The 27342-nt window shown below is 45.1% G+C and overlaps 1 protein-coding gene across 1 annotated transcript in view; it reads right to left on the bottom strand.

The window, feature by feature from the left end:
• The window catches only part of LOC309615647 (uncharacterized protein), a 234112-nt gene that overhangs the window by 57192 nt on the left and 149578 nt on the right, over positions 1-27342 (bottom strand). The gene's annotated exons all lie outside the window — the stretch shown is intronic.

Raw genomic sequence — 27342 nt, forward strand, 5'->3', positions numbered from 1 at the left:
AGAGAAAACCCCGTGGTCAGCAATGAAGACCCAATGCAGCCAAAAATAAATAAAAAATTAAAAATAAAATAAAATACATTTTATAAATTATAAAATAAATTTTATTATTTTTATTATTTTATTATTCAAAACACGCCACCTGCTCCAAATAAAATTTAAATGTTCAGATAATTGAGAAATTATTTGCCATTTTTACTTGTGCATCTAGATGGTGGCACTGGGCACGCTGAAAATAAGGAGAAATAACTCTGAGATGTGACAGCATATGTATTTGCTCAAGAGCGCATGGCAAAGATCTGCTTTTCATTTTTACAGTATTTCGTCAGACATATGGGAAATCACGCTAGGTGATTTTTATTTAATAAGTCAGCCATGCCCAACGCAAAACTCACAGGCACACGCGGACCGTCAGACATCCTGCTCTCCGTGGGAACAAGAGTATTCTCACTCCTGGGGATGTCATTACTGATACTGGAAGAGGACCTGAGGGTTTCAGAGGGATTGCCCGTTTTCGATACAAAACTCAGCGGAGCGTGGAGAAACCCAAGGCTCTAGCTGCCTGTTTAACACCCGACCTTCAGCACTCAGGGCTGCAGGTAGAATGATCCCAGGGGTGAGAGCCCCAAATTGCCCTTCCTCTCTCTCTCTCTCCTTATCATAATCTGTCTTTACCGGGCAAGCCAAGAGTAGGCATCCCAGGTGGATAATTGACGATTTCAGCATCTTTCCCAGTTCCTCATTTTTCCTTTTAGTCTCCTGATTAGATCTCAGATGAGTATATTTGCCTGCAGGGCTGCAGAAGTGTCTGCGTGAGTGTGGGAAGCGGGAGGGCCCTGAGGGAACCCTTCGCTGCACAGCCCGGAGATGGCACTGCCTTCTCCGCCCCCCTTCCCCAACCCGCTGGAAGCCCTGAGGCGGGAAAGGCAGCTAGTTCACTAACTTATGTGCATCAAGCTGCCTGTGCTCAGCAAAGAGAGAGGCAGAGGCAGGGAAGGAGGAAACAGGAAACTGATTTTGTATAAAACCCTTTATCATACAGTCTACATTACTGAATGTATTATAGTACCTAGTGTGCATGGCTATTCCTGTACAGCAAACCCCATATGCCACCATCTATCAATACTTTAGGATGACATAAGGTGCTTTCCATAGTAATCTTTCTTTGGCAGCGCCGTGAGGCATGCAGGGTCTTAGTTCCCCCACCAGGGATCGAACCCGCGCCCCCTGCAGTGGAAGCACTGAGTCTTAACCACTGGACCGCCAGGGAAGTCCCTCCATAGTAATTTTGAGTGTAGTTGGTCTTTGCCTCACAGACTGACTTTAGAACCTAATCTCCCATAAAGATGCAATTCCACGCTTTTAAATGTAAAATGTAGTTTAATTATGCTAATTAGGAGACCTCATGACTCAAAAATGATTAAACTCAAGGAGCCAGTGTTCAGCTGAGCAATAGATGTCAGGTACCCAAGGGTCTGAGTCTCAGACATTAAACAAAGAAGAACAGGAGAGAAAGGGGTGGCCTGACACAGGAGCTGAAATGGTACCTGTCGCCCAAGGAAACAAGGGTCTTACTGCGTGTGTCTGGTCTCGGTCGAGGGCTAGGACAGGGCAGTGGTACACAGTGCAGAGAGCACAGCCGCACCGCAGAACTCAGGTGCCAACACGGATCGTCCACAGTCCCCCTGCTCTCTTTGTCATCACCATTGCCGTCATGGTCATCCACGTTTCCTGAGTGGCTTCTCACACCAGACGGAGGAGACAGTGGGCTGGTGTCCAGGGCAAGGTCATTTGGTTTCAAGGAACTAAGCAGCTCAAATCACCAGGAGGTTTATTATAGAAAATCCTCACGAAGTGCAGCCAGCCAGCCGTGGGCAAACTGGGAGGCCGTCGGGCAGGGAACTCTCTGCTTCTCTGAGGCCACGTCGTCTCTCATCTCCCACTGATTGTCCCCTCTCTGCGACCAGTTTCTGTGCCCACTGACCACTCACCATGGCCCACACGGCCAGTCCCGAAACAGAGGGCTCAGCCACCAAATCTAGATGACCTTCCAACCTTGGAGACCACCATCAACTGAGTCCTGGTCCCTTGAATCTCTTAGTTAAAATTCCTCAAAGAGAGAGTAAGGGGAGGGAGTGAATCGGTTCTGGCCACCTCATGGGTCAAGGGTACCCTCTTCCGCTCTGATTAGGACAGGGTTGGGCACATGTTATAACAGCGGCCACCCCACCTCCCCCTTCAGATGGGGCTGTTAGGTGGGAGGGGGTCCAAGTTAAGCTGGGCAGGAGACTAACACGAATGCAATGCAGGGACTTGAGTCAATGAACAGAAGCGTCCAAGACTAAGGAATTTCCAAGACACTTCTTCATGTGAGCAAACTGATACTCTCTCCCTACTCAATAATAACAGCTAACGTGGATTGACTTATTCCCAAGCACCAATATCCATGCTTTTGAATCGTTTCCCGTGTCCTAAGCACTGTCTAAATACCAAGAGGCGTTACTGCATTTAACCCTTACGACCAATAAGATGAGTGCTAATATCACCCCCAATTTACAGATAAGGAAACTGAGACTCAGAGAGGCGAATGAACTGGCCCAAATTTACAGTCAGTAAATGACAGAGCGAGGACATAGACCCAGGGCCCAGTGACCTACCTGTGTGCTTTCTGATATTGATTTCCTTTTATTTGGCCCCATTTCTCTGAAGGCTTAAATACAAGGGAATAAACTTTACAGTTTTTCTACAATAGTCACTAAAAAGTTCCTAAGAGAAGATTTGTATTCCAGGTTCTGTAATAATTACTGCCACAAAGTTTTTTTTTTTTAAATGTTCCACCTGTATTTCCAGAAGGCATTTAAAACTTATATCACGATATCGAGAAACGGTTACCTGAACATCTCGTATGTGCAGACCCCTGACCAGGTGCAGAGGATACAGTCCTGCCTTCCAGCCGTTTAATCATTTTCATTTGCCTTCTCTGGATTTTCTTCAAACCCCTCTCCATCACTTCATCTTACTTAAGAGGTGAGGCCAGAAAGAATTCTAAGAGAGGCCTGACAGAGGTCGGTCAAGGTGGGAGGATCTGTTCAAAGTTCCCTTCTGCCAGGCACTTGTTTGTGAATTCCAAGGCTACGACTGCCTTTTCCTTAATAAGGGCAAAACACAACTGATTTAAGGTTTAGCTGGCATACCACTAAGGCCACTGGCTCTTTTTCTTCCATACTTGTACATTGTCAGCTCCTTCCTGGCCTGTTTTCGCGGTCTTATTTTCATTCCCACATAAATTTTCCAGCCCTGTCTGCATCATGTGGCATCCTGTTTTATATCATTTGCTATCACCAATGGGCCCAAACACTTTCAATTTTAATTCTTTCTTGCATGTGTTTCTTTTTTTCTTACCATAGACTCTTTACATCTTGAAGGATTTTTAGAAATAATTAGTTCTATCTAGTCTTTGCCTTAGTTGGGACTCACGGTTGCCCATTTCATCTTTTAAAAGCGGCAAGGATGGAGTGACAACAATTTCTTTCAATAAGGGTTTATGGACAGTTTTTAGGAGAGGGAAATCTGTACTATACCAAGCACTGGATTCAGTACTTTAAAGATATTTTCTCCTTAATTTCTTGAAATGACCTGGTGATATGGGTTTTATCATGATCATTCTACAGATGAGGGAGCTAAAGATCAGAGAGATTTAAGTCACTTGTCTAACAAGAAGTAGGGTGGGAATTTAAACCCACTGCTGGCAGCTTCCAAGGTCCATGCTTTTGAATCCTTTCCTACATTTACTTTCTCACTGTCAAAACATTTCTCTTTGCCAGACTTAGGTTTTTTTAATCCTAGCTCTGTAATCAACATGTCACTAGATGTGTCAGGTAAATTATTCTACCTCCTTGGGTTTATTTTCTCATCGTGAAAATAGGAATAATATTCATTTCACCTGCCTTGCAGGTGAAGATCAATGTAAAAGTACTTCAGAAAATATATATCCTAAACAAGTACAACTTCTTATTATAGTTATTACTAATCTTGAGCATTGTCCAGTGGGGTTCAGAAGACCCCCTCCTAAGGATTTGAGGCTCCTTGTACTGGTAAAGAAATGGATTTGTTATAAAACATATAATTCTCCTAAGAAAGTACTGTATCAGTTAGGATGTTTTCAACTGCTGGCAACAGAACCCTGAATCAACTGCCATAAACAACTGGGGGATTATTCACATGGTAAGAAGTGCCAAGGTAAGGCAGCTCCAAGGTTAGTCGATTCATGGGCTCCTTAATGTCATTCACGAGCAAAGTTCCTTCCGTCTTTCAGCACTGCCCTCCTCAACTGGTTGGCTGGTATTCAGGCTCGCTGATCTCATGGAAGCAAGGTGGAGGGCTTGGGCACCACATGCAAACACCAGCATCCAGCAGAAACTGAAGGCGACCACCTCTTCCTGGTGGTCTCCTTTTATAAGCAAAAAAAACACCAAAACACACATCTTTGCCAGGTGCCCCCATCCCCCAGCAAACATTCCTTCACATCTCACTGGGCAAAATGGTACCACGTGCTCTTGCCTAAACCAATCATGGGATGACCATGATTGTCTTACTGGGACATATGGTGGGGGGAGGGACAGCGGCTCATCCAAATAAAACCAGGGTTCTGTTAATAAGGATGAAAGGGAGAACAGCCGTTGGTGAGCAACCAACAATATATGCTCTAGAAAATGAACTACACCACTTAGCTGTGATGGATTCTAGTACCTTCGAGTCTCAGAGGATCTCTAAAAGAGAAGTGAGCACGATCCTCTCCCCTCATCCCCACCCCCTACTTCCATTTAATTTCAACCCAGTTTAGTTTAAAGGATTCGATTTCATTCCACATTTACAGACTTCAAGATCCTTCTGCCTCCCTGGGTCTCTCATTTTCTCTTTATTTTGGATACAGCTTGTGTGAATAAGTGCCAGAATGCTGAAGGGCTGCTTACCATTTTCTTTTCTAGGCTTTCCCAAGTGAAACAGAGAAGGACTCCAGGATGGATAGGCTCTTCAAGGGGCCTTAATTAAAATAAGCTTCAAGTTTCTCTGTGTCTCCTTACCAGATCACATCACTCTCTGCAAGACAAATATCTACAATGCTGTCCAATGTCTTATTACCTGCCCAGCGGATTTAGTCTCCAGTGAACAATATCCCTCCTGTATTCCACAAAGAAAAGATAAGACACTTGTTCTGAATGAGCTGCACGGAGTTCCTTAGCGTGCAGGCATTTCTGGATTGAGTTCGGTGTTCTGTGAACCACAGTGATTGGTACCTCCCAGGAGAGAAGCTCCAGCATCCAGAGGAAACTCAAGGTTAATTACATAAGGACAGGTAATCACTCTTCAGAAGTAATTATCCGGTTGTATACCCATAGATACTGAGTCTCAACTCGAGAATATTTTTAACTCTGGAGTCCACTGGCTTTTCCTGTCTTTCTCTCCCTCTGTTTATCCTAAAACTAACATTAATCAACATTTGGCTCCAAGCACACTATGCTTCCACCATGTAATTATAACACGTTTCCTAATTTTTAAAAAAAGTTTGAGGCTTCCACCATGTAATTATAACACGTTACCTAATTTTTAAAAAAAGTTTGACCTTAAATCCCCAGCTTCTATCTCTGAGTCAAGATCAGCATTTGTAACAGTGAGTTAATCAGGCTCTGGGCCCAGGGGTGCTTAAAGAACACCCGCACCCCTACCCCATCCTATGCGGTAACAGACCCAGAGGCGGCCATAGCCCACACTCGTAGCAACATTCTTCCAATGGAGCTGAGGGGGATATATTTAGGCTTTGTGTTATGGGGAAATTATGTGGCACAAAAGCAATAATGTTTCACTTATTGCCACTTAGAGACCACCAAAATAGTCATACGCAGAGACGGACAAGCTTGGATATCAAGTCATTTTGTAAACACTTTAAAAACCAAATGAAAACCTCAAACTGGATGCCAGTCCCTGGCTTTCTGATGCTAATTCTTGTGACCATGGTTAGGAGAGTCTTAAAACATTGGTAAGAAAATGTCTTCTCCTCACTCTCTGACCAAGAGAAGAAAATGAAGATGTTGTGTCACTTCTACCACTGGGACACATCACTCTTCTTTGCACCAAAAGATAAATCCAGTTATGAAATTGGTTCCATAAGTGCACAGGGTTAGGAAAATAACAATGAGGCCATTTAGTTGTAATCAAATATTGGAACTGGTGGGGTTTGTTTGCAGGCTTTAGCACTACTAAGAAGTTGCTAAGCCTCTGGGCTTTATTATTATTATTATTCATTTAACTTGTAAAAAATGATACAGATCAGATCACTAATAGTACCATTTGCACACTTATTTCCCTCTCCTGTATGTTTTCATTTTTTCCAGTTTTATTAAGATATAATAGACATAGAACATAGTATTAGTTTTAAGTGTAGAACATGATGATTTGATATTTGTATATATTGTGAAATGATTATCACAATATGGTTAGTTAACAACCATCACTCACATGGTTACAATTTTTTTTTCTTGTGATGAGAACTTTTAAGACCTATCCTCTTAGCAACTTTCGAATAGATAATACAGCATCATTAACTATAGATGCCACGCCATATGTGACATCCCCAGGACATACTTACTTTAGAATTGGAATTTTATACCTTTCGACCCCCTTTATATGTTTCACCTGCTTTTGGGCCTTTTCCATCTGGAAATAATCTGTAAATTTGTAAAGTGACTCCTTTTTTTCAAAACACTTTCTACATGTATGATCTCATTTGAGCCTCATACCCTGTGAGATAGGAAGGGTAGTTTTCATTGTTTTAAAATTGATAAAACTGAGGCTTAAAAAGGGTAAGTGACTTACCCAAGACCAATGTGGGGAGCTGTATATACTAGTTTGCCCAGGACAGTCCTGTTCCCAAATGTTGTTCCATAGCAACTATGAAAGGACTTCCTGAAACTCTCAAAATTGTGCTGGCTTGAATGATAAGGTACACTGTCTCCCAAACCGTAGGTCAAGGTTGGAGCCCAATCTTCCAACTCTTGGTCTAAGGCTATTTATTGTAGCCACCTTCCTCATGGTTACTGAAATAGCAGGCAATCAGCCAACTAAACAGAGTTTCTCCTGGTCTGGCTCACCAGGGATTACAGCCTGTGATGAATCAAGTGAAACTCTCCTGGGACGATGAACCTTCTCCTAGAGATGGATGTAGCTTCAAAGGTGACTCTCCAGACCCAGAGTAGCTGACTCAATTCGGCCATGGCCACCCAGACTGGTCCGAAGTTCCGAATGTCAAATACTACTTAAAAATACCCAGCCCTCATCACTCTGGCCACACTGATCTACCCAGAATGAACAGTCTACCCCTCGACTCCCCTGATCCCAGGCCAGTTATTCATGTTAGTGCTAAATTTACCTCCAGTTCACACCAACTTTATAGTATCTTGCAGTAAAATTTGGAAATCAGTAATTGGTATTCTGATTCCAAGGCGAGTGAATACATATTAGGCCAAAAAGATACATATACATATTAGGCCAAAAAAAATAAGAGAAAACTCTTGTTCATCACAGAATCCAGGAACAGAAGCAATCGTTTGAGGAGATGAAAATCGTATTTTAAGATCCTTATTTTACGATGTGACTTTGCCTACACTTAGGACTGATTATAATTTCTACGTTTTTTCCTATTAAAAGGAGAAATAAGTAAACAAATGAATGCTGAGTGTTTGAGAATAACCTGAGTTCTCAGGAGAGAAAGAACCAGGGAAACTCAATATTTAGTTTTAAAGACTTGATTTTATGAGCTTGGTTGTCCTTTATTTTTCTGCACTCAGTCTAATGTCGAATGGCTTTCTCTCCACCTGACTCTCTCCAGAAAGAGTGTGGTTAAAAGAAACCCCAGATGTGGGACTGAACCCGCTCTTAATGGTGTGTCTCCTCTTACACTAAGTGTGCATCTTTGGGTTATTTTCCTAATAGCCTCTGAAAATGTGCTTGTGAATAATGAATTGGGGCATTGTCTTCATTTTGAAAACCACTGTAGGTGGGAGGAAGCGGCCTGGGAGCCCCTGGGAGTGGATACCACTGAGGCCCAGGAGCTGCACCCACCCAAAACCCAGGGGCTGTTTTGAGGTCTGGGGAAAGGTGCAGCCCAGCAGGGACCCAAGGCCTGGAAGGATGGCTCTGATCTTGGCCAATGGGGAAACTGTGCAGGACGATGACCCCCGAGGGAGGAGCACTACCCAATCACGCAGTAGCACCCCTCGACAGAGCTTTCCTGATAGGAGCCATGGGGCCCCCCTGGGGGTCCCGGCCCCTGCCGGCAGCAGGCGGGCGCCAGGTGGGGTGCTGCTCAGCCCCCCTTCAATGACCTCGACCGACGGTTGGTGAACATGAGCTTCTCCCAGTGGCATCTTCGTGCACAATTTTTCTTTAATAAAACTGGCCAGAGCTTTTTTAAAAAAGAATAATAACAAAACAACAACAAAAACCACTGTACTCTTCCCCGTAGGAATCACCTACTCCTCCAGAGAGGGAACTGCCCAGGGAGAGACGTACTGGGGGACGTGTGTTGCCTTTTCGCACAGCCCGCCCTCTCCTCTTCCTGACTAACCGCCTGTGGAAAGTTTCCACTCATTGCTTGGCCACTCCCTTCCTGTGACCTGGGCTACACTTGAGACGGAGGCAAGTAAGCCTGGGCTTGCCTTATGTGCTCCAACACAGAGGGCAGCGCTGACGGTTCAGGCTCAGCCGGCCACCTCAGAGCTGCCCGAAGGCCTCTGCCGCCGGACAAGGGCTAGCAAGGGTCGCCAGAGTCTCATACGAGATTAGCACCAAAGCGAGAAGACCTGGGTTTAAATCTGAGTTCTGCCATTTACTAGCTATGGCGATGCAGGGCGACTCTCATAGTCAGAGTTGAATCTGGGATTCTCTCTGGGGCTGGTTCCCCCACGAGCAAAGGCAGATAACGCCGAGTACCATTTCTACCAACAGCTGTCGGTCACTACACACTCACACCAGGCCTGCAGCTGCTCTACGTGCGGCGCTCACACCGTCTCCACCCTCCCAGCCACCTTGCAGAGAGGACGCTGTTTGTTATCCCCACTTGACACATGAGGAAAGAGACCCAGGGCACTGTCACCCTCCAAGGCCACACAGCACAAAAGAGTTGACAGTTGGGTTTGACCCTGGTCTTCCAGGCTCCAGATCCAGGCTCTATATCCATGAGAACACATCACCGCCTCTCAGAAGTTTGCTGGGAGGATCTATGGAATAATACAGGACAAGGTGCTCAGGAAAGTGCCCTCCAGGTCAGAGCCGCCCTCGGTAATCCACTTCTTTTCTGCTTCCATAGCCCTTGCCCACATCCCATTTCACTCTCCCAGCTGTCCCCAGGCACCTTGACAGCGCAAAGACCAGAGCAGAGCATCCCACACACTTGTTCTGTGTTCTTGTGCGATGCCACAGTTACACACTCTGCAAAGGCAGTGGAGAAAAATGAAGCCAGAACACTCTGTGCCAGAAATTCTTTGAGAAGAATTATCTCATAAGTCGGTCAGAGATGCCAGGCAGACCCCCCGGTACAGCTGTCGCTGATTCGTGAGGTTCTATCTCCGTCCTTTGTTCTAGCTCAGCTGAGCAAACATGCCCTCACCCAGTTACTCTCCTTCTTCTTTATTTTGTCCCTTATCATCTCAATTACCATCCCCAAAGAGGCCCCCAAACGAAGAAGGGCTTGGAACCGCAATAGTCAACATCATACTTAATAATAACAATTATATAATGATATATTTCCCATATAATAATATGTAATTGCCCAATAATTACTATTCAACAGTGCCATGGTGACCACTGAGGTTCCCAAGCCCTTTAATTACTGTTGTCACTGATAATGGAGCAGAAGATCATTCTCTAACATTGTTTCTGTGTCCCACAGACACTTTTCTTTTGAGCTCTCGAGTGTCTATTTCTTTATTTATGTTTTCATTCTTGAGCTGAGGTCTCACAAGGAGATGGAGCTCTTACAGCCCCAGACTTAGAACTCTGGTTCCCTAAGCATGTTCCATGCAAATCTTCTAAGGATTTACTTTCTCCTTCATCTCCAAGTGCAGACAGTATCTGGACATGCTCCTTATCTGTAGTGATTGATGGGGAAACCTCACATCAAAATAGGTAGAATGAGCCCATGCCCCAACTTCTTCCCGACTTGCTTTGAGACACTCAGAAAACAAGTAAATGTGGATAACTCTTGGGTAGAATTAAAACAAAGTCCTCATTTATGCTGACTTTAGAATTTGAAAGTTTATAAAATTCAGTCTCTCTAATTCGATACATGGCCTCCTATGGAGGCAAATACTGAATTTCATCTTTTCTTTGCTGGATTCCATCTTTGAGACATCTTTTTGGGAGGTGGGTAGGCGGAGGGGATACCATAATAGTATAAGAATTTTTTTTGGAAAACTTTTTATGCTAAAATTGATGCAGGAGGGAGCTTCCTGGTGGCCTAGTGGTTAGGATTCTAGGCTTTCACTGCTGTGGCCCAGGTTCAATCCCTGGTTGGGGAACTGAGATCCTGCGAGCCGTGTGGCGTAGCCAAAAAAAAAAAAATTAAAAATTAAAAAAAATGTTTGAAGTTGACTCAAGAAGAGTGAATTATTTGGCTAAAAACTGTTCTGGGGAGTTTCGAGCCCCATCTTTCCTTGTTTCCCAGACTGCAAGTAGATCACTAGAAAATTTATCTAGGGAATCTACGAGCTAAAACAAGAAAGATTTCCCTTTCCTGGCTTGAGACTGGGTCCCTTCATTGCTTAGGGATGCCTGATTCATAAGGCAGGATAATGAGCTTAAAAAATCAGCCCATTCTATAGGCTAAGAGGTGGATTATAGGTCAGTGAGACTAAGGAGGCTTAAGGCAAATGAGAAGAGTGTAAAGTCCTTTCCTTCAAACTGAATTGATCACACGATGATTCTTTTTCCAAAAAAAAAAGAGACAAAGCAAGTGATTTTTCTATCCAGCATGGCAAGCCATTAAAAAATATATTTTTTCCAGCTTCATCTACCAGCTACCACTAAGAGGCTGATCCTTTTAGCAGATAATAATCAAAATTATCCCCTACACCTGAGGGAATACTACCTGCGACAGGCGACAGAATCTGGAATATAAAATAGTTTTTTGAGGTCTTGACAGCGCTCTAGTTGTTACTCTTGGAAGAAGACTTTGGCAGCACAAGACATAATTGATGACGACCCCCCGAGTGTTCTGTGTGGGACTCACCCCTGCTCCATGCCACAGGATGAAGGATGGAGACGGGTAGCTCTTTCCTTTCACATGCTGCCCGTGTTCGGGCCACCCCTCTTCTCGGTCACAGCATCGACCTGTGCCTTACAGGTTGGACAGGGATACAGAGACTTCAGTGTCCATCTGGTGACGGAGGCAGCCCTTGCCCACTGGGCAGCGGAGATGCCAGCTCCAAACCCCAGCCTCAGTATCAAGGCTCTGTCTCGGGGCTGAAGGTTGGAATACCCTGAGCTCTAGAGCAAGGACACACCCCTGCGCAAAACCTTCTGACAGATTTCCAGCATCTGTAGGAGGAAACCTGAATTTACCGCAGCCTAGAATGCCCTCTATGAACGGTCTCTCCAAGGTCAGCAGACAGCATTCACCTCCATCAGGACTTCCCCCGACACTAGCCCGCAAGCTCCCTCCTGCATTAGCAGCTTTACATACCCCGAGCACGTTCTTCTCTCCTCCCTCGTTGTCAAGCTAACTCCTACCCATCCTCAGCATTTCAACTTGAAAATCATTTCCTTAGAGAAGCCCTTTGTGAACCATCCCGTCTGAGAATGTTGCCGGGTGTGTGCAATTGTAAACTATTCTTTCATAAGTTATGAAAAAGATACATAAAAAATGACAAACTTTGCTGCCCTTTTTTTCCCCACTCGGCTATAAGCTTTATGAGAGGAGAGAGCTAGGGTTTTGTTCCTTTTTATTTACCCAGCGTTGGCCATGTTGTCATTTACATATCATTGTGGAATAAATGAGAGAATTTGATAGATGCGATGACCAGAATATTCAGAGATGCGCCCTATGAACCACCATAGCAAATCAACAGAGAGGAGCTCAGGCCATGGAGTAAATAAAGCGCGGGCGTATTGCAGGTGGGGTCCGGATGGTCTAGCCCCGATGTATAGAACACAAGCTGATCAAGTCTTCAATCCGCACATCCCATTACTATCAGAAGGACTGCATTGGGGAACTCGGCCCAATGTAGTACCTGAAAGGAAGTCCAGAGACCCTGGATTCCCCAGGACAGTAGTCACTTCCAATGTCTAACACTTTGCTCCCCCAAACCATCAAAAAGCCCTGGAAATGCTCGTGTTCTAGCATCCATACTGTATCTTCCAGTGTGTCTTAAACCCAAAGACGGGGGGATAAAAGGAACCCTCTGTGAATCATAAAACCTTAGTTTTGGTTTAGAAACTCTAAGCACAGAGCTTACATGTGTGTCAACCTCAAAAGTTAGGGAGGTGTTCCAAAATATCCTTCCCTCAGGAACCTACTTGCAAGTATGTAATTTACTCTTTTATTTATAGCATTGTCATAACTGTATTTTCATCTTTACTAAAGCTTAAGGGTAATGCATTCCGTAAGTTCACTACCTGCTGTATGAAGTTGTAACTTTACAAACTGCTCTGAAACCCTTGTCCTTTAAAGCTTCAAGCCACTCTGCGCCTCGGCCTCTGGCAATCTGTTTATCAGATGCGGAAGGTCCTGTTTGGCCTTTTCTCCCTCCCTCGTCACTCATCCTCTGAGCATTGTTTCTTTGCCCCCCTTGTGTCCTGTAGCTTCTTTATGGCCAGTTCCTTTCTTAATGGACTTGCTTTACGAAGAAATGTTAAGAACCATAAGGTTTCCTTCTCTGATGCTGCTAGGCACGGCCCCCACTACTCAAAGGGTTACCTAGACCAGCAGCGTCGCTCAGAGCCTTGTTAGAAATGCAGAATTCCGGGCCCCCCACCCCAGGTTCCGAATCAGAATCTGTATTTCAACAAGAACAACAGGTGACTTCTTTTCACATTAAGGTTTAAGAAGTAAAAAAAAAAAAAGAAGTTGCTCTAGAGAACCTTCATCTTAGGCGCCAAGAGCCCCAGCCCAGGGGCTCCCTCCCAGCACACCTCCCCGCCGTAACCCCTGCCCCACAAACAGGCACTCCCCTTACACAGCAGCTGGTGGCTTCTGTGACTCAGTCTCCCCGCCACTTGGAGCAAAAGAGCTCAGGGAGCCTCCAAACTCCCAGGAAGTGAGGGTATCAGAGGTCCCAACAGTAAATATCAGCTGCCTTATGTGTTCAATAGAGTCTTATGAGCTACCGCGTGATCTCCTACGTGAAGATGGTCTCTGCCTATACACATGAATGGTGTGCGTGTACAGAACACACACTGTCATACATGCTAATTAGGATCTCATGGTTCCACGGTTTTTGCAGAACATACAACCCACATTCTAATCCCATGTAGGGCATTGAAGAGACAACAGCACAGACTTTGGAGTTAGACAGACTGAGCTTTAACCCACCTCTGCCAAGAATAGTGGCAAGACCTTGGGCAAGTTATGGAAATCTTAGCCTCCTGCTCCTCATGTACAAAATGAGGGCGATTCCTGCCTTGCAGGGCAGTATGGGATTATAAATTGGTATAATCTGCATTTGTCGCAGCTCCTGACATGTACCAGGTGCATAGTAACTTGGAGTCCTGTTATCAGTGTGACTGTCATGATAGATACACGTGTAATGTAATTTGTGCTTTTTGTTCACTCTCAGATATTTCGTTATATCCAATTCAGTTCTCGATGGACCTCTATGTCACTTTTTGTATAAACTGGTCCTAGCCAGTGTTTTAATCCAGTTGGCTTCTTGGTTCCAAAACTGCCTTTAAAAGTTTTCTTACACCGGGGTCCAAAGTTTATTCTTTAGCTGTAAATCAATCTGTGCCTGTTTTGATCACCTTCATCAATGCCTCATGATCTTAGGGAGAAGCTGCTCATCCATTTAACCGACCCCATAATTATTCCCAAACCTTTGAGTTCCTACTTCACACTTGGGCAGTGGTTCTCTGGAGGTGGGAGAGGAGAGGATCTCAACAGGGGACAGTGGCAATGTTTGACTGTCACTTCTCCTCCCCATGTGTAAGCTGAGGCTTAGGTTCTGACGGTGTTGAAGTTCAATGTCTCCCTCTACCCAGTCCTACTTCCTCTACCCACCTCCCTCCCCCACCCCAGGTCTTGACCCACAGAGCACTCCTTAGGGACCTTAAGCATTAAAGATGGGAAACTAAGGGGATGCTCTGAGAGGACGACAAGGTCCTGTTCTCACAGGATCTCTGTTGGGTCTCTCACTGGACATGGGCTAGTTCAAGCTCATCCCTCTTGAATGCACCAAGTGACTCTATCCACGTCCAGCTCTTCCTAGGACATCTATCATCAACTTCATAGCTACTTAAAATTTTACACTAGTGATACAAATATTAGATAATCTGAGAGGAGGTGGTGCTTTCCTCATGCACACGTAATCTTTACCTAAAAAAAAGATGACACTCCATCTATTATTCCCAAAGGGTAAACTGACAAATACATAGAAAGGACAACTGTGAAATGTTTCTATATAATCAGTAGGAATAAAAGTACACTTGAAATAATGTGCATAAAAATTAACAAAATGCACAAAGGAGTCTATGGCTGCTAGAAAGTTGGTTTTGCCAGTTTCACCAAGCAAGAGGGCTCTTTATGTGAATGATGGAGATTGGGAGCCGCTCTTCTGGTTGGATAGTGACGGTCCCTCGAGTCCTGGGATGTACACAGTATGCCCCAGTCAAGTCTCCATCCTTCTAAGCACTTACGGGACATGGCGGAGGGCACAACCTGACACACCCAGCACACAGAGCCTCCCACACACATGCCCACTCCTTTAATAGCTGAGTTCTCGGTGCTGCTTTCTGGTTTCTGGTTTCATTTCCATTTTTACCTTGTTTGCAGGGCTCATAAACACCAGAGCAAAAGTGTCTGGTCTCAAATCATTAGGGCAAGGCGATCTAGCCTTGATCTACCTCTGGGGTCAGTAGGCTTCAGCTGAGATCCTTACCTTCCTCATGGTAGTGTTGGCAGCTCTGTTTTATAGATTAGCATAGTGAGTGCTGCTACTCTGCTCTTTACTTCTTCATTCCTGTAGACTCCATCCTTTCTCCAAATAGCTCATGTGTCTCACAGAAAGCTGATCGCGTCACCAACCCCAAGAGTGGGCGCTGATTGGTCTAGCATAATCCAGGTAACCCCTTACCTCTTGACAGTCATGGGTTCTAGAGCTAGGCTTCAGCCAGCAAGCCACAACACTATTCTCTTGGTAATAGTTATTGGTGCCGGGGCGGGACAAGACCTAAATTGGTCCATTCAGACTGAAGGGAAGGATTTTTCTTCCATGGATGAAGAGAGTCTCTTCCTCCTTTAACCCCAGGGGGCTGAGCAGGGAAGAACACAGCCCTGATTTTTCCTAGTAGTCCTCATGCAACCTTGAGGAGAGCAAGTTTAAGAATGAAATCAATGCTAGCATTAGGCGGAAAGACACAAATAACTGGATCCTTGATAACACAGAGCCATTGAATCAATCAATCCTGATTGTTTGCATCGGGTTTTCTCTTAGAGCCCAGAGGATCATAACAGATCATTTCTCCACCTCAGCAGAACTTAGGGCCCTATGAAGGAGGCACCAGGAGACTCAGTAATCCACTGCCGTCTTCTCTTTTACCTTAAACTATTTCCTGAGACATCCTCCTAGCCCACCATGGCGATCAAGAGACCTCCTTCCTAAAAGGTTAGACTCCAATTCAAGACCCTCCACAAAGTCTCCTGGGTCCCTTCCACCCTGTAGCCTTCTTTTTCCTTCTCCTATCCCTTCCTGTGTCCATCAGCCAAACCTCTTTCCCTCTCCACTCCCGCCGGGGCTTTGTGACCTTACATGTACATTTCACCAAGATGGCCTCGGGTCCAAGTGTTTATGACGTCCATAACAACAACTTGCTAATCTCTTGGAAGCCGCCCAGTATACGGAATCCTGCAGTTTACCTGGATGATCAAACGACTTCATTTTTTTATTCTCCTTAGTTGGCATCAGTGCCTTAGAATAGAATCTGGGGTCATGCTTTGCCTAAAAAGAAAGAGCTGACAGGGCTTGCAACTGGCAATGCATCAGTTCCACCTCAAGGAGATCAACGGGGAGAAGTTAATGAAATGGAACAGTTCTCATATTAACCAGTTAGCTATTCAGCTTAGGACAGATGTGGAAAATCAGCCCATACAAGACAAATTCATTAAAGTGAAATTAGCCGTTCAACACCTTGCTATCTGAGCAGACTGATGTTTCAAAATTATTATAATTATGATCATGGGGATAAAGAGAGCCAAACTTTTGAAAGAAGACTTGAAAAAAAATTAAAAATTCTAGTACTACCCTGCGAGATGAAAATAATGGGCTGGTCACAGACCCCCAGGATATGAGCAATTGCTCCAAATCCTTCTTGATGAGGAATCTGTGGCTCTGAACTCAACATTAATTCAAATGCAAATAATATCTCTTCCCCCTGAGAATCATTATTCCTGATTCGGCAGGCAGTTTAATGGGAAATCTGCAGGTGCACTGCAGACCGAACCGCAGAAGTTGTTTCAGCTCCAGACGAAAGCTTCGACTCCTAAAGACATGGAATCTGAGCGCCTGAGCCCAGAGATTTGAATTCCCTCACTGCCCCTGAAGTCGAGTCCCCCAGTAAAGCCCATGAGACTTAGTAGGATGCACATGTGGTGTCTGCAGCCTGGAAAGCATCGTAAACCTCTTCAGCTTCTCTCAAGCACATACCTCACCCTTCGGTAGCTGTTAACTATCTTAGCCCTTTACATAGAGGTTCTTCTTAAACAGAACCTGCAGAAGACACTCAGTCCCCAGTATGGTCACCTCTAGGGGGCCCACACAGGAGAAAAAGTTGGAAGCCTCTGAACTTGGATGGCTTGGGTTTGAATGTATGATGCTAGGAAAATGACATGGCCATCTGTCCTTCAGTTTCTCCATCAGCAAAACAAGGGCAGTAATGTATCTACCTTGCAGGACCATAATAGCAATTCAAACTTTTCCTAGGCAACACAGGAAAGTGGTTAAGGGTATGGACTCTGAAACCAGACTTACCTGGGTTTCAGTCTGAGCTCTACCTCTTGCTGACTACACAGCCTTAGCAAACTAACTAACCTTTTGCTTTATGTCAGTTTGCTCAGATGTAAAGTGGGGATAATAATATTAACAACCTTCCATAGTTGTTATGAAGATTAACATTTTAAAATAATTTAGACTGGTGTCTGACTTACACAACAAGTACTTTGTGTGCCTTGAGCACAGTATTTGGCCCATAGTGAGAAAAGTTCTACATTAATATCAGAATTAGTGTTAACCTCTGTGTGAGTGGGAATAACATTGTAGATGAGGGAAGAGGGAATAATATTTCTGAGGATAGAATAGAAAGGACAAGATACTTTTAGTCAGAAGACATTGCCTTCTCAGCAATCCCATCTTACCAAGCTTCAGGTCATAGTAGAAACGCAATGTGATACTTTGGTGTATCCTGGTGACCCAGGATCTCCAAATAGAAATACATCAGGCACCCAGATGCCGTTCTCATGAGAAGTCCGAAAGCATGTTTCTGAGGTCAACAGAAGGGGGACCAAGGTAGGAAGCTATCTTGTGTGGCAATCGTGGGTCCAAGTGACTGTGGGCACATGAAGTGCTTCATTCTTAACAGAACTGAGTCATAGACTGTGTTCCAGAATCACACAGACACAGCATCTCAGGCAGATGAGTTGTACTTATCTGAGAAATGTAAATAATAACAGTCCTTGGCTTTCAATCTTGCAGGGTCACGAAGACCTGCCCAGTGTCAATGTCCATTTTTTTTTAAACAACAGCTGAAAACGTAACACCTATTTATTCAAAGAACAGAGTTGTAGAAGATGTGCTGATTCAATAAATGGGTAATAGGGTATACTTAGCTTGTTTTATGTGTTAGAGCTATCTCTAAAAATTGGGAGTAGAAAAAAAAATGGAGCAGTAAATCATGATGAATATTTGATTAAAACAACCCTGCAGCAAATCTGAAAAATCTATTTAAATACAAATAATCATCCTAATTTTTGTTTTCTGGGATTTTTCTATTATTATAATTTGGGAGGCACACAGAGTTTTCTGAAGCCAGGGCTTCTATTTTCTATTAGAGACTTTTGCCTGACTATTACTTCTTTTGTTCTTTTGTTCTTTTTGTTCTTTTTGTTTTGGATTGTATTAGCAAGAACTTAAAGGTGTTACAAGGTAGGTGAGAGTTGAGATATAGTTCTGTCATACAGAATTTTCTCTCAGTTACTTCAGGCCAAATGAGCTTAAAGTACCTGCACAGTAAATATGAATCACTGCATCTTGCCACGTCTTGCAGATTTGTCATTGTAGAAGGTTATAATTTCATTAAGATAATCTTACAATGTGATTACAATCCTGTATTTGCTAAAGCTATTTTATGTCCAAGGACTAAATTTAAAGCAAAATACAAATATATATATTATATATACATATATATATTCAAAGCAAAATACACACACATATATATATGAAAAAAAAATAAAAAGAATTTGCCTCCTTTACCTTTAGTGTTGGAGGAAATGGCTAGAAAAACACTTGCAATAATTTCTTTGCTTCTGGGTCAATTTAATCTCAAGGTTTTTCTATCTCATTATCGATTTCAAAAAATAAAAATTAAATTAAATGAAGAAATGGATCACAGCTCCTGAGACATCAGAGACGCACCACTCAATCTTCTCTTTAGCCAGCTGGCAACACAGATACAGTTTTTCTTTCTGCCTTTAGTTTCAAAGGTGAGGGGAATTTCAGAGCCATGCTTCTATTATCTGTTGATGTTTTTTGTCTTGTGGTTACAGCATTATTTTGAACAGGGTTTCACCACTACAACTTTCTACCCCCAGATGGTTATGTCATGTACCTGAACCACCCATCAGCAAAGCACCCCAGTCAGGGGTGACCATCTACCTCCCTCTCATCTCAGCCACCACGTGGTCCAGAGCCTTCCCTCTCCATGATAATCAAACCACAGTTCATCCCAAGAAGAAAACAGCAGGCTGGGAAGAGGTCAGCCATCTCATACAATGAGAAAAGGTGGAAAAAGCCCAGCTGGATGGCCTTAGTCCCCTCTTTCTCCTGTTCTCAGTGGAAGGCACTGGTCTCCCTCACCTGAGTGTCATCAGAGCCACCACACCTCAAATTCCTTCCCGTCTTCTCCAGACTGAGAGGAATCCACGTTTGATGGAGGCTCTCTAGTTAGGAGGCTGAGAGCTCATTTCTGTGAATTTACAATTTACTCTTTGGAGCCAGAAAGTGGCAAAACACCAGGAGACCTGTTACCTCGGGGCCCTACAGAGCGTTCTATTTATTTCTGTTTGTACATTGAGGGACATGGATTAAATTGACTCCCTCCATGGGAGGGCTGTTTCTAATTACATCCCTTCACCTGTCAAGTTGTTCTGATCACTCATGTCTATGGCCTTTGTTCCAATCTCCAATCAGGATAACATGACATCCAGAAAATCTTGGTTCTGTTCCCTGTTTGACAAATGTTTCAAAAACCATAGAATGAAGGAAGCAGAAGAGAGGTTTAATTTTGAAGTCAAGATGCTGTCCTATGACAGCCTGCATAGTATACCGTTTACTCGAGGGGTTTGAGTCTCGCTGAGAATTCTTGAACCATAAAAACTGCATCAGTGTGCATTGCTCCTTTTCAATCTCCCCTTCCATCCTACGCCTACCCCAATATTTCATTGATTGGAGACTTTGTCCCCATCAGGGCTTCACATGCTTGAGGGTGGATCAGAATCACCAGGGGACATGTTAAAAATACCTATCCCATGGCCCTGTTCTTCAGGAATTTCATTTAGAAGATATAAGGCAGGCACTCAGAAATCTGAATGTTTAGCTGGTAGACCAGTTGACTCTGAAGCAGGAGGTCCAAGACCACGTTTGCACACTGGCCTGGGTCAAAGTCGACACTTTTAAGATCCTCCAGAGGACCTCATCCTTTTCAGCATCCTCAGCATGGATTCTTTCATTTTTTTTTATATTAAGTACTCAAGATTAGACGCTGTCTCCAGGCCCCTGAAGGATCCTAAGGTCTTGTTGAGGCCAACAATGCAATCTCTCAGATTCCTAGGATTGCTCATCTGCAATTCAGAAACTCTTCTTGTCCGTAGGATATGCCAGGCGCTCAAGATAGCAGGCTGAGAGAAGCAGATCTTGCCCTCAGGATCTCACAGGCACGTGGAGGAGATGTTCTGTTAAATGAGCAATTACAATATGGCAGAAGAGTCAAGATGACAAAGATAAGTACAGGTTGCTATGCAAGAACAGAAGAGGGGCCCTGCCTGAGACAGGAGCTCAGGAAGCCTTGTCTGAGCTGGTGGCATCAAAGCAGGGCTTTGGGTATGAGAAGAAGAGATTAACCCGGGCAAGAAGGTAGAGAGGGAGGCACAGAGCAGAGTGGGTGCAAAGCATGGTTCAAGCATCCACAAGGCATTAAATATGGCCAGAGGGTGGGGCACAGGGAAGAGTGACAAGGGGAGAGGCTGGTGGGGGTAAAGCAGAGTAAACCATGCTGAGGAGTTTGGAAATTATTCACTGGGTAATAAGAAGCCATGGGGAGGTTGAGATGTGGACAGACGTTGGGTCAGATGGGGGCAAGTTTGGATTATTTCCTCACGTGGCCAGGCTCAAATACCAAATCTTAATAATACATGTCACTTTGGCACCATGTTTCTTTTCTTAAGTAATAAAAAAAGTTTCAAGTTTCTATTACACATGGAAATCTGTCGGCAATTTTAATCTCATGGCGGCTGCCACGGCGCTGGGACTTAATGACAGAGTCCTTGGCCAGCAGAAACACAGAAGGTGATGTTGCTGGTCTGATTCCACTTGGCGTTACTCCCTTATTTCACAAACCCTCTTCCTTTTCAATTTGTCTTCTCCTTACAAGCTAGGCTCTTCCTGATGGAGTCTTCAAGTCACTAGAGGACAATACATTTCCAGCTCAAAAGTGTAGTTAGCCGCAAACCCCTTAGCAGCCTAAAAACCCTCCACCGCAACCCCAGCCGGCCTTCCAGACGCAGCCCCTGCATGACCACTGCACTCCAGGCACCACGGTCAGAGGCCACGCCTGCCACGCGGCTGCCCAGATCTGTGCACTTGCTCATACGCTTTCCTCCGTCTTCCGACAAGAACGTCCTTTCTCCAGCCTCATCTCCCCATCAGCATTTTTCTGATTCTCTAAGCTCAAGCGGCTGATGGCCTGAGCAGAACTGTTTCCTTTCTGAGCATCCGGACGTGCGTCCTCGGTTAGCTTGTCTTCTAGAGTTTGGCTCGAGTTGGAGTCACCTGTACACAGATCTGCACTGGGAACTCCTTCCAGGGCATGAATCCATCTCTGTCAACTTTGTCTCCCATATTCCTAGCTCGTTAACTGAATTGCATGGCCCAGGAATTTCTGTATTCCAGACACTGTGCTTCAAGAATCACAACCCACAGGGCTGCTCCAGCTCCTAGTAACAGCTAGAGCCAGAGAGCTACCACTGACAGCTACACTCTGTGCTGACTATGGCCCAGGCACCAAACTGAGATTTTTCATATATTCGTATTTATATATGTGTACATATACAGGCATATATATGTATGCCTGTAAATGTGTATACGCATGTTATATATATATATGTGTTTGCGTGTGTATATATAGTTGATAATATATATGTATATATGGACAACTAACCCCATGTAGAGAGTATTATCATCTCCTTTTTGGAGATGGTTAAAGTGAGTCATAGAGAGGGCGGGTGACTTGTGGGAGACTTGACTGCGGAGCCGAGGAGGCCGTCTGAAGCCACCTCCCTCCAAGAAGGAAGCCCGCACCTACACCGAAGCACTTCCTGCTGTTACCCGCTACCCCACCCCCGTGCCCGGAGGGCTCCTAACTGATGCAAAGCCTTCCACTCATCCTGAGGCTTCCCTGCCTCCTCCATTGGAGAGCTGGGGTGAGGGTGAGGGGCGTGAGGAGGAAACAACCACAGAGTCTGGCGGAGTCATTGCTTTGTGAAAGAAAAGAGAAAGACAAGTCAGGGATGGAGCTGGAGAAAGAAAGGTTGGAGAACCTGGGAAACAGAAGAGTACAGTAGCCTGGGTTGTGGGAAGCACACCTCTGTACTTGCTGTTTTTATTTTAACACATCGGCAGCCCCTGTTGAATGGCTGTCTCCCATACTGGCCTGTAAGCTTCTTTTTTTTCCATTTTTATATTAATATTTATTGGAAGCCTACTTTTGTTGACGCATTTCTAGGTATTGGTTGATATAGGAGTGAATGAGATGAACACAATACCTGCTTTATAAAAAGTCCACCTAATTGATTATACAAATAGTCTCATATCTCAGAAATATATTTTATAGCATTATAAAGGTAATAAAATCCAAATCATTGATTATTTGATGAAGAAGCTGCAGTCCAGAGAGCTTGAATGGCTTGTCAAAGTTAATAAGCTAATTACTATCGGATTGACCTTAGACTTAAGCCTTCTAATTACATCCAATGTGGCATAATTGTATCCATATTTTAAATTTCCAATTATTGTTCACTCCTACAATTATTTTGTTTTGTTTTGTTGGCCTGTAAGCTTCTTGAGGGAAGAAACCATGGCTACTGGGTTCCCAGCTGTATTCCTAGTGCTTAGCCCAGTGTCTAATGATAATAATAATAATAATTATTATTATTATTATTATTAACAGTAGCCAATATTTATTGAGCACCTACAATGTGCCAGCGCCTTGTTCTAAGCACACTCCTTGTATTATCTCATCATCACAAAGCTTTGTGGGGTAGGTAATATTATTAAGCCCATTTAATAGGTGAGGAAACTGAGTCCCTGCAAGGCTGCATAACTTACCGGGGCCACACATCTAACACAAGTCAGCACTGGATGTGAATACAGATGTTACAACCCAGAACCTGTTTTTAACGACCATGCTATACCACTTCCCATGGCACAGGAATCAGCCCCATAATAAGTATCTGTTGAATAAAATAATGAGTAAAGGAGGGGAGAGCCACAGGGCAGGCCTGAACTGGAGGGAGGGAAAGAAGTGTGGGAACTGAAAAGGATCCTTGGATTTGGCAATTAAAATGGTGTTGGTAACCTTCACGAGAGCATGGTGGGCATCGACTCTCTGTCCCCAGGAAAGCTGAAGCACCCACGAGGGGGTCTGTGCTGGGCTGGTCTTTGCATCCTCAGTTTCTAACGAGGTGCCTGGCACCTGGGCTGCTCTCAGGAGGTGGCCCCACGGCCCGGACCCCAGCTCCGTCCCATGCATCCCACTGGCCCTGTGAGTGAACAAAGGACATAACAAGCTGAAGCTCCTGGGAGTGACTGAGAAAATGGCATTCTTGACCCCGCAGAGACGTCGAAAAGAGGAAATGTTGAGACAGAAGCCAAGAACTCTTGGTTTATAACTTTGAGCCGGGGCTGGGGGAGGGGAGGAGGGGACTCGCTTTCATTGGCTACAGTCACCACATCAAAAACAAGTAAAACATGAGAACGGCGAACCACATGAAGGGAGAGAGCACCAACCTCAGGGAGCCTCTTAACACTTAAGAAGCTTCTTGGTAGAACTGAAGCCTCCGGAATGAAAAACAAGTACCGTTGTTCTTGATGGTCTAAATCACTTCAAAAGAGATTCACGAGCCCAGAAAGATAAAGCTCAGCTTAGATGTGCACCCACCTCACTTCCGTGCTAGCATCTTCCACCGCACTGCAGGAACCAGGCCCCAGTAAGCAGGGGGGAGGGGCTGGGGAGGAGGGAGCAGGAGAGAGGGAAGACCCTGGCTGCCCTCTGTGCACCACTGCCATTTGCAAATTGCAGGAGCTGGACCCAAATGGTCAGCCGGGAGGCGGCACTGCGCTTGACGGCTGTGCGGCCGGCCAGCTGGACCGCTGGACTCCGCCCCACTCGGCTCCACAAGGCCGCAGATTTCCGACTCAGATCTCAGCGAGCAGCACTGACATCTGTTATCCCAGAAAGAGATTTGATATTGGGCCTAATGGATTTTCTGTGTGTTCCTTTCTGACCGTGGAGAGACCTCCCAGGAAGACCAAATATGTCTACAAGAAGGGTCACGCCCCTCGCAGGGAAAATATGATCCCAGCACCACGGCAGTTCCTGGTGGCGAAGAGTTAAAGGAAAGCGCCAGAAACAAAGCAAGCCCAGCCCATGGGGAGCAGGCTAGCACGAGCTCCGTGGCGTTGGCACTAATGGAAGCAAGACATGTGCAGCCAGCGCAAATCGAGAGCACATTTCAGGGTCACTTAGCTTTGCGTTCGAGAGCATTTTGGTGCGTATGGTTAACTGTGGGTGTGTTTGGTATTTCTGTAACTCGCAACACATGAAGCCACACTGGGAGAACCCGAATCAGTAGGAGGTGGGGAGCCATCCAGGTTCTGCTCCAACAGCGCCAGCCGGGGACTCCACGCTGGGGATGACCGCCCAGATTCCCAGCTGATGAGAAGCAACCCAGGCGCCTGCCTCGAGGGGAATCTTCGCTAAGCCCAGAGGTCTCCTGCCTTCTATCAAGAGGGGACAGAGTACCAGTAGCCTGACTCAAAGGCCCTTCTTTCCTGGGAGCTGAGCCAGAACAGAGGAACAAGCCAGAACAAGTTGTGGCTGAGACCAGAGAGGGTCGGAAGCCCCCAAGATGTCCCATGCCAAGCGGGTCCACTGAGCGGGGAGAGGCCAGGGTGTCCCTTGCTTTCTTTGCACGCTGTACCCTGCTCAGAGCAAGCGGTGCAGTCACACAGCCCCGAAACGCAGTGGAGGCCCAGGAAAGGAGGGGCCCTCTTGGCTGCGGTGGGCTTTCTCCCCATATGCGTGCTCAGTGTGCGACTAAGGATGGTCGCTTCAAGTGACAGGGAGGAAGGGCGCATACAGAATTGAAATATATGACCCTTTGTAAGCGTTTTGCCCCCTTCTGGAAATTTCAGGATGGATTGGGGTGGGCTAAAGCAACATAAATGAAATGTTTGTGTTTGTGTACACAGGGATAGGGCGATCAGAATGAAAAGTGATAAAGGAAAATAAGTAAAGTAGCACAGATGAGTTTACATAAACACGTGACAGTACACGAATGAGCTAAATTTCCTCCCTAAGACAGTGGTTTCTCAAGACCAGCCCCACAATGGTGGCAGAATGGGACAAACTGTCACTCATCCATAGCAAATTATAAATAGAAGGAAAAGGGAGGATGATGTTCACATACATTTCGTGTACAATAATAATACGTGTGGGACTTCCCTGGTGGTCCAGTCGTAAAGAAACCGCCTTCCAATGCAGGGGACCGCGGGTTCGATCCCTGCTCTGAGAACTAAGATCCCACATGCCACAGGGCAACTAAGCCCTCGCGCTGCAGCTACTGAGCCCACACACTCTGGAGCACGTGTATCACAACTAGAGAGAAGTCCGTCCGCGCCACAACAAAAGATCCTTCACACCGCAACTAAGACCCGACACAGCCAAAAAATAAATAAATAAATAAAATATTAACAGAAAAAGAAATATACTGACTTTTCAAAGAAATACATGTGTGACATACATATGTTAGTTTAACAAGGACAAGTGTCCTTTCTCAGTAAGGACTGTTTAGCATGGCCTTCATTATTTTGAAATGATGGTGAGAGTAAATGAGAATTGTTTTTTAACCAACTTATTTGACCAAAATTTAAAAGTTGACAATTTTACCTTGCAACCAATCCTAATCACTTTTTTTTTCCAACTTCACTTATCTCTGAAATTGAAATATCTAGGAACTGCTAACCTACAACATGGAAATGGTACATAATTTCTTTGTAAATTTCAAGCCTCTCGGACTAATGCAGATTTTCATCAAGTGCTTTTTTCTTTTGACAGTCAATATCATAGAGTTGCAAGGAGGGCTGATGTTTAGAAGGACGTACCATGTGCCAGGAATCATACCAGACTCTTCCTTGTAATTCGGGTCATTAAACTCACACAACATCTTGGTGTGGTAGATGTGATTTAACCCAACATTTTTTTTCTCTCTCTTTTTTTTTTTTTTTCCAAAAGAGAAACAGAAGCTTTATAACCTGAGCAAAACCACAAAGTGGTGAAGTCAGGTTTCAAATCGAGGCCCATCCACTCGGAAGGCCTATCCCATGTCCTCAGTTATTATTGAGAGGTACATGCCATTGGACCTGAAAGAGACCTTGGACGTCATCTCCTGCAGCCTCTGATTTCACAGAGAAGACCAAGCTACGCTGAGGTTGACTCCAGGCCCTGAGCTCTCTCTGCAGCCCCGATGCTTTCACAAGCACCCCAGTGCGCTCCTTTCCTGCGCCCAGGCCCTAGCCACTGGGGGGAAGAGACAGACCCCTTCAGCGCCACCCAGATGCACCCTGAGGAGCCTGCACTCCACCCCAGAGCCTGGCAGCTCTGGATGCTACTCCAAGCCGGCCCGCGAGGCTCACCCCACACAGCCACACAGGAGGAAGACGGGGGGAGCTAAGAGGTTCCCTAGAAGCGGCCTCCACCCGGCTCAGGCCAGGCCCCAGAGGGACGGGGGGCCACAGGGACAAAAGGGCATTGTGTGTGAGAGAGAGAGGGAGCAAGGGGAGGAATGCGCTAGCAGTTTCTTCCTCTTTCTGACCTTGCCTCACCCAGCTGTCTCCTGGTAAAGGAAGGAACCGCCATAAAGGGGCTGGATGCCCACCGTAAGTGACAGGAGACCCGAGCTGATTGACTGAGTTATTAGATATCCTCTGAGGGATGAAGAGCTTCATTTAGCCCGCATTGTGTCACTCGATACAATGCCCCCGAGTATATAGACGCTGCCTTATCACATTCCCTTTGATTCTCTTCAAATAGGGGCATTTAAAAAGAGTCCGATAACATTTTTCTGAAAGGGACCTCCACCTCCTCTTTTTTTTTTTTTTCTCTAAGAGGAATAGAGTCATTTGTTTCCAAAAGGGGGCCCTCCAAAAGAGGCTGCCTGAGGAGCTGAATCCATTTTAACAGCATCTTCTCCCTGCTGAACTGTGTCTTCATTTTACACTGCGGCTTTATTCTCTACCCCTTTGACACAGCCAGCTGCCTTTCACGTTCCAGCTCAGAAACAGGCTGGCTTCAGGCTGTAACAGGCACCAGCTT

This window comes from Balaenoptera borealis (assembly GCF_965194805.1).
Source record: "Balaenoptera borealis genome assembly, chromosome: 18".
NCBI lineage: Eukaryota > Metazoa > Chordata > Mammalia > Artiodactyla > Balaenopteridae > Balaenoptera > Balaenoptera borealis.